The following is a 6,880-nucleotide window of genomic DNA, read 5'->3' on the forward strand; positions in this document are numbered from 1 at the left end:
ATGCAAAAATAGATCTAGAAATAGAGAATTTTCTTTATACTTTTTTGTTTGTATAAAAGATAAAGCAGAATATCTGGGCTTGAATTACGGTAAGGTGAGGAGATGAAAAATAAGAAAATAGTAAACGTGTGCTGGAGCAAATGAAATGGAAGGCACAGAATTAATAGTAGTTAGTAGTTTACAGTAACTGGATAAGGGACTCATCAGATACTTGCATGATCTGCCTAAATGCAAATGTGATGTTACTGGGCAGCAGTACAGAAGTGGATCCTCTTATTCACAATGGGAGGAACTGCTACAAAATTATAATCAAAGTATCTAAGAGTGTAACAAAAACTGCTAAGGTATATCAGATGAATTTTCTTCCTTATAATGTAAAGCAGAGGCAACCAGCTCAGTTATTGTCATTAGTGAAGGAGATCTCATGTCACAAAATTGAAATTCTCAAAAGTTTGGAAAACCTATTTGTAAAGGATGTGATTGCACAACATGAAGAGAGTTGTCATCCACATCCACATTGCCACCCTATGAGACAAGGGGCACAAGCAGAAGCAAGGGCATGGAAATGGTGCAGCAGTGCAGATGCTAGAGGCCAGGAGACCCCCCCCCCTTATCTGCTGGCCCACACCCCTGGGGCTGACCCACTGATGCATCACAATGTGCCGTGGTGGCATCGCAGTGACCTTGGCCACGACCACCGGCGTGTCCCCATTGCGGCACCGTGCCACCGCAGGGCAGTGTGGGCAGAGGCAGCTCTCAGCCCGGCGATACTGCTCAGCTAAGGCACACGCGTGCAGCCTCGCGCAGCTCTGTCCGGCCCCAGCGCCATGGGGCAGGGGATGTGCTGCGGTGCCTGGGGCGCTCCCGCTCCCGGCACGCAGGCAGGGCCCGGGACCCCCGCCCGTGGGGCTCCTGGCGCCCGCCTCGGGCTCTGGGGCACGGCGGCCTCCCGGTCCCCGGCGCCGCTCGGCGCCTTCGTGTCCTCCAGCAGCCCCGAGCTGCTCCTCCGCCAGCGCGTGCAGGTGACCCGGCACCAGCGCACGCGCCACCGGCACCTCCTGCTGTTCCCGCACGCCATCGCCATCGCCACCTTCAAGTAAGGAGACGCGGCCCAGCGCTCCCGCCTCCCGCCCCACGGCTCTGCCCCGGCAAGCGCAGCTCCCGGAGCGCGAGGACGGCTGCGCCCGCCCCCACCGCGCGCACCCACCGCCCCCTCCCTGCCCTTCCTGCCCGCAGATGCGGCTCCATCCTCCGGCTGAGGCACCGGGTGCTGCTCAGCCAGCTGTGGGTGCTGTGCCGCGACGAGGCGGTGGCGGCGGCCAGCCCAGAGCACGACGAGGAGGTCTTTGGCCTTAAGACCAGCCAGACCCTCATCCTCGTCTGGACCACCGGCCTCTGCGTGGTCACCTTTGGGTGAGTCGCGGGACAGCTCCCAGGGCCTCACGGCTGCCTGTCCTGCCCCACGGGGCCCGGCCCTCTCCCCGGCACTCTCCCCGCACGGGCGAGAGCTCCGTGGGGCCCGTGTGGGTCCAGAGCAGCAGCGGCAGCAGCAGCCTGGGCTGAGGCTGTTTCTGCTCTGTGCTGCAGGTCGCAGGAGGTGAAGCAGCTCTGGCTCGACGCCATCCTCAGGTCGGCCCTGCTGGGGGTTCAAGCTGCCGCTGGGGCCAAGGGGGAGGGCGCGGAGCGCTCCCGAAGGAGCTGCCCGCGGACGTGCCCAAGGAGCGGTGGGGGAAAGGTGCACCCACGGCCACGCGCAGCTCCTGGCGCAGCAGCGGGAGCTGCTCTGCCTCGTGCTTGCAGATGAGCATGAGGCGCCGGGAGCCGCCAGCACAGCTCCTGCCGTGCGGGCATGGGGACCCCGCGCCGCTGCCGCGTGTCCCCATGGCGGGGAGGCCCATGGGCAGCAGGAGCGAGGCCGTTGCAGGGCTCGTGCTGCCAGGCAGCGCTGCTGGAGGCTGCGCAGGCTGCGGGGCCCTTGTCCGCGCTGCTGGGGCTGCCGGGAGGGAGAGCAGCCAGGGCCGGGGCTGACGGAGCTCTTTGCGCGCCCTTCCCTGTGCACAGGCAGAGCCAAGGAGCCCCGGGAGCCAGGGTCACCCGCCTGCCCTCCCTGCGGCTCCTCACCAAGGTGGTCGGCTTCTACGGCCCCGTAAGTGTCCGCACGGCCTCCGCTCCGCCCCGAGAGCCGCTTGGCTTTCCCACCCGACCACGCAACGGGTTGCTCACGGAGGCACCTTGCTCTCTCGCCCAGGAGGCGTCGCTGACGGCCAGGACCGTGGAGGCGCTCATTTTGGCAGAGGTGAGCAGCGGCTGCCTTTGCCTGGCCCTCGATGGCTGCGGCCAGGCGGTATCTCAGCACGGTGCGGGCGCCTCTCCCGGGTGTGCAAAGGGAGCCAAGGCCCCGGGCTGGGGCAGAGCGCGGCAATGCCGCCCAGCTGGAGCAGCGCGCTCGCGGCCTTGCTGCTGCGGGGCGGCTCGGTCGGCTGAAGCCCTTTCTTGCAGGCTGCAGCCAAGCAGTGCCCCCGGGCGGACCCTTCAGCCGTCGAAGAGGCACTTTGCTGCTCGGCTGGTGAGTGGGAAAAACAAAGCGGGGCGCTGCCTTCTTCCATCCTGCTTGCAAAGCGGCGCTTGTGCCAGGCTGCCTGACCTGCCACCAGCGGTGACACGCCGGAGCTCACGAGCCCCGCGGGCAGCCGCAGCTGCTCTTGCTCTCTCTCGCCATGCAAAACCTCGGTGCCTGTAAACGTGCTGCAGCACGTGGCGCTGCGCACAGGCGAAAGGCGCCTCAGGCCCATTTGCTGAAGCCGTGTTTGCTTTCCTCTTGCTTGCAGCAGACGGAGCCAAGGGAGGGCGGAAGGTGGCGATCTCATGGCCCCTGGCTTGGAGAGGAACCTCTGCCACCGGGGACTGCCCAGGGCAGCTAGGCTCCGGCCCCCAGCTGTCTCTCTTTGGGCAGCCTCTGGCCCTCATCTGCGGGCCAGGTGATGCCCTGCCCCAGCCAGTCCAGGTAAGCAAGCCTGGGGAGAGGGGTGTCCTGCAGGGATGCCTCCACTGCAGTGCCTGCAGTTCAGCATTCCCGCATGAGGCTGCACAGGAGACAGCGAGGGTACTGCCAGGGGACTCTGCGTGGAGCAAGAACGGCATGGTAAGCCGAGCCAAGCAGAGTGCAGCGACGAATCCAAGGCTGTCTGTTTGACAGGAGCTCCTGGACCTACTCTACGAGAGAGGCCCGGCCACCGAGGGCATTTTCCGGAAGGCGGCCAACGAGAAGGCACGCAGGGAGTTGAGGGAAGAGCTGGACAGAGGCACGCAGGTTGATCTGTCGAGCAAACCCGTGCACCTGCTGGCAGTGGTGCTGAAGGTGAGTTCTGCTGACTTGTAGCTGGGAGAGCCCAGGGCGACTCTGCGTGGGCCCATGCCAGGGCCTCGATCGACCTAGGAGGGACTCCGTGCTAAAACTTGCCCAAAGGCACCACACTCCAAGGCTCAGGCTAAGCACCCTTGGGCATTTTCCTGTGCCAGGGGATGGTCAGCTCCAGCAGCTGCACCTTTGAGAGCAGCTAGCTCAAAGCTAGCTGCCTCCCAGGGAGTCACCGAAGTCACGGGCGTGCTGCCTCTCTGCTCCCTGCTAGTGCCCAGAGCCTCACGTAGGTGCCTTGACCTTGCAGGACTTCCTGAGGAACATCCCCTGCAAACTCCTCGTGGCCGACCTCTATGACAAGTGGCTGCTAGCGCTGGAGAAGCCCAGCCTGCAGGAGAAAATTGCAGGCCTGAGAGAGTAAGTTTTGCCACCCGTCCCACCGCTGGGGCTCAAAGCAAGAAGCAGCAGCCCCTGCCGCCTGCACTCCTCCTCCTGTTTGTTTGCGTTCCCGCAGGGTGGCTGGCCTGCTGCCTCCAGCAAACCGCCTCTTGCTCCGGCGCTTGCTCTCTGTGCTCCACCACATCAGTGAAAGTGCAGAGAGCAACCGGATGGATGCCAGCAACCTGGCGATTTGCGTGGGGCCAAACATGCTCAGCCCCGACATGGACACCACGCTCCCGCTGGCCGTGCAGAAGGAGAGCAACGACAAGGTCTGTTGAATCCCGCACCCTGCTCCCCTCCCCTGAGCTGGGGCTGAGGCTGCCTTGCTCATAGACGGCCACGAGGCTCTGAGCTCTGGCTGCGGCTACACAAGGTTGCTGCCGCCGCTGCAGAAACGTCCCTCAGGAGCACAAAAGGCTGCTCACGTCGTTTGCAGCGCCTCGCACTGAACTCCGGGGCTTTCTGTGTGCAGGTGACGCTCTTGGTGGAGCTCCTCATCCACAACTGCGCAGCAGTATTTGGGGATGACGTTGCCTCGACCGAGGAGTCACGGGAGCACACAGCCAGCTCCACAGGTACGAGCACGGAGGGCTGCTTGTGCCATGCCAGGGCTGCTGCATCACTTTGTGTAACTGGATAGCAGCAGACATCTGTGGAAATGCCGAGAGGTGCAGAGGGTTCAGGAGGGTCTGGCAGGGTTTCCCTAGTGGAAGGCTTTCCAGTACTTCCATGCACAGGAACAAAGGTTTTGCCTTTGCGTCCCCTGCCAGGGGGGAGGGGACACGATGCTGCAGGGAAAGTGCCCTGACATCTTCCCATGGCCTCTAAAAGGTGCCTAACAGCTCACTCTCCCCACAAAACACCCAGGTGCTGCTCAGCAGAACAGTGCTGCCTGCAACAGCCCCGAGCCTGCAGCTGAAGGCAGCCCTGTGAACTGCCACCAGGAGCAGCAGCCCAAAGCAGCAAGTGCTTTGGGGAGCAGCACCTATCCCACCTGCCTCTCTGCCCCTCCGCTGACTAATCAGAAGAAGGAGGTCAGCAACATGCCCAGGAGCTTCTCAGAGGCAGACCTGTCCTGCCAGAGCAGCAGCCTGGAAGGCAGGAGATGGGATCCGGGGGCAGCCAAAAGAGAGGAGCCTTTTCCCAGTCAAGAGACAAAGTGCAGCGTGGAGAAGGGGGCTCTGGAAACAACGCCTTGCCATCCTGCAGGCACGCTTGTCAAATGGCACTCCCTCCCCACAATATCCTCCGGCTGCTCCCTGCAAAGCTCCTTTTCTCCTCTGATGGCTCGGTCTTCACCATCTCTTCACTAGTTTCACTCCCGAGCCCTCCCCCCCCCAAAAAAAAATCTTTCTGAAGAACGCCCAGGCTTTTCCCATCAAGCCCAAGGAGGACAGCCGCACACCTGGCAGACACATCAGGAAGCGCTGCAAGGCGTTCTCTTGTGCAAAACACAGCAAAGCGCTCAAAAAAGTCCCACATTCTGGAGACCTGGAAGACAGGTGGTTTCTGAGAGACTGCTCCTCAAGCAAAGGCAATCAGTTCTCCTGCAGAGCTGTCCAGGAGAAGAGGCCTGGCGAGAACAAGCCATTGCTGATGCTGTATCAGTAAAGGTCTTGTTCCAGCTCAGCAGAGGAAGTGTTTAGAGAGGTGGGTGTAGCAGAGGAATCCAGGAAGACCACTCACTTAGGAAGAGCCTCCTAAGACCTACCTGACCACTCAGGTTCCCTGCTACACTTCCAACCATGAAACCCACAGAGTCGAAGCAGGACGTTCTGCCAGGCTGCCCATGCACCACCCATGTGCAGGACTCAGCAGAGGCATCTCCAAGGCATCTCCAAGGGACAGAGTTTCTTCCCTGAAGGCTTTGGGGGTGGAATGTGCAACCCGCAAGGTTCCCCTTGGAAGAAACTTCCCCGTGAGTTTCCCAGTGACCCCCTGTGGGAGCTTATTGACCGAGAGACTTGTCAGAGTCCTGCCAAGAGGCGACAATCTGCGGCACCCGTTGGAAAGGAGACCGGAAACGGGTGCCAGAATGTCTATGAGCAGAGGTCCCAAACATTCCTGCCCCTTCGGTTCCAAAGCAATTGTGAGCTTGGTGAGGAACCTCGGCGTTGTGGAGACCACCCTTCTGTGGAGTCAGTATTCTAGCCAGAGCTCTGCATGATTTCTGAAGACCAGCTTTGCATGCAACTGTGAACCAAACCCCCTGGCAGTATTAAATGCTTTCCAAGAGGAAAAGTTGCCTGCCTCATCTCTGGCACTCTCCCTCCCTCCCTCCCTCCCTCCACGCGCACGTTTACTCCAGATAGGCTGAGGTGACCAGGGATGTAAGTGGGGATTATGGCAACAAGATGTGCCCTGTGGGAAGGGTGAGCCTCTCTGCTTTGCCTCTACACCCCGGCAAGGCTCCCAAACGAGCGACCCTCCCTTGCAGAACGTGCTCTTAGCTGCATCCCTCGCAAGGGCTGCTAAGGACTGAGCCCGTAAGTCAGGAGAGCAAGTGCAGTTGTGTGTGCGGGTTCCTACTGGAAAGCTACTGAGACGTGGCCGGCCTCGGCCACTGCGGGTAGCGCAAAAGACACCTCTGGCAAACGGGTCTTTCTCCCTCCAGTAGCGGTTAACGAGTGATGGGTCAAAGAAAGGAAACAACTCCTCAGAGAGGGCAGGGCAAACTGGGAGGGGACCTGTGGAGGGCTGCCATCCGGCCTCCCACGCGGTCCGTGAGGAGCTGCCCTGGGATGGCCAGACTAGAGCAGGGTTGCAGGTGCCACCTTGCAGGAGCGCCAAGCGAGCAGGGAAAGGAGGGAGAGGCAAAGCTGGTGCTGCAGCAGTAGCGACCAGAGAAGCTTGGGTGGAGTAAATGGAGGGCTCGTCCTGGCTGGCGGAGCTCAGAGCTGTGCAGATGGTGCTGGAGCAAGCGGCCTCTGGTGTGTGCGCACACTCAGGCGCTGCCTGGGCCGCTGCCAGCCGGGAGCTAGACAAGTGGGTGCAAAAGAACGGGCAAGGAAAAGGTAGAGACGCCAGGGGGAAGCAACCCTGGGAAGAGTTAGCACCTGGCTGAACCAAACAACAGCTGCG

The 6,880-nt window shown here is 61.2% G+C and overlaps 1 pseudogene; it reads left to right on the forward strand.

The window, feature by feature from the left end:
* The first annotated feature begins 1,849 nt into the window (after window positions 1-1,849).
* Window positions 1,850-6,003, forward strand: LOC134138897 (T-cell activation Rho GTPase-activating protein-like; annotated as a pseudogene).
* The last annotated feature ends 877 nt before the right edge of the window (window positions 6,004-6,880 follow it).

The sequence above is a fragment of the Rhea pennata genome, chromosome 3 (assembly GCF_028389875.1).
Source record: "Rhea pennata isolate bPtePen1 chromosome 3, bPtePen1.pri, whole genome shotgun sequence".
NCBI classification, from domain to species: Eukaryota; Metazoa; Chordata; class Aves; order Rheiformes; family Rheidae; genus Rhea; species Rhea pennata.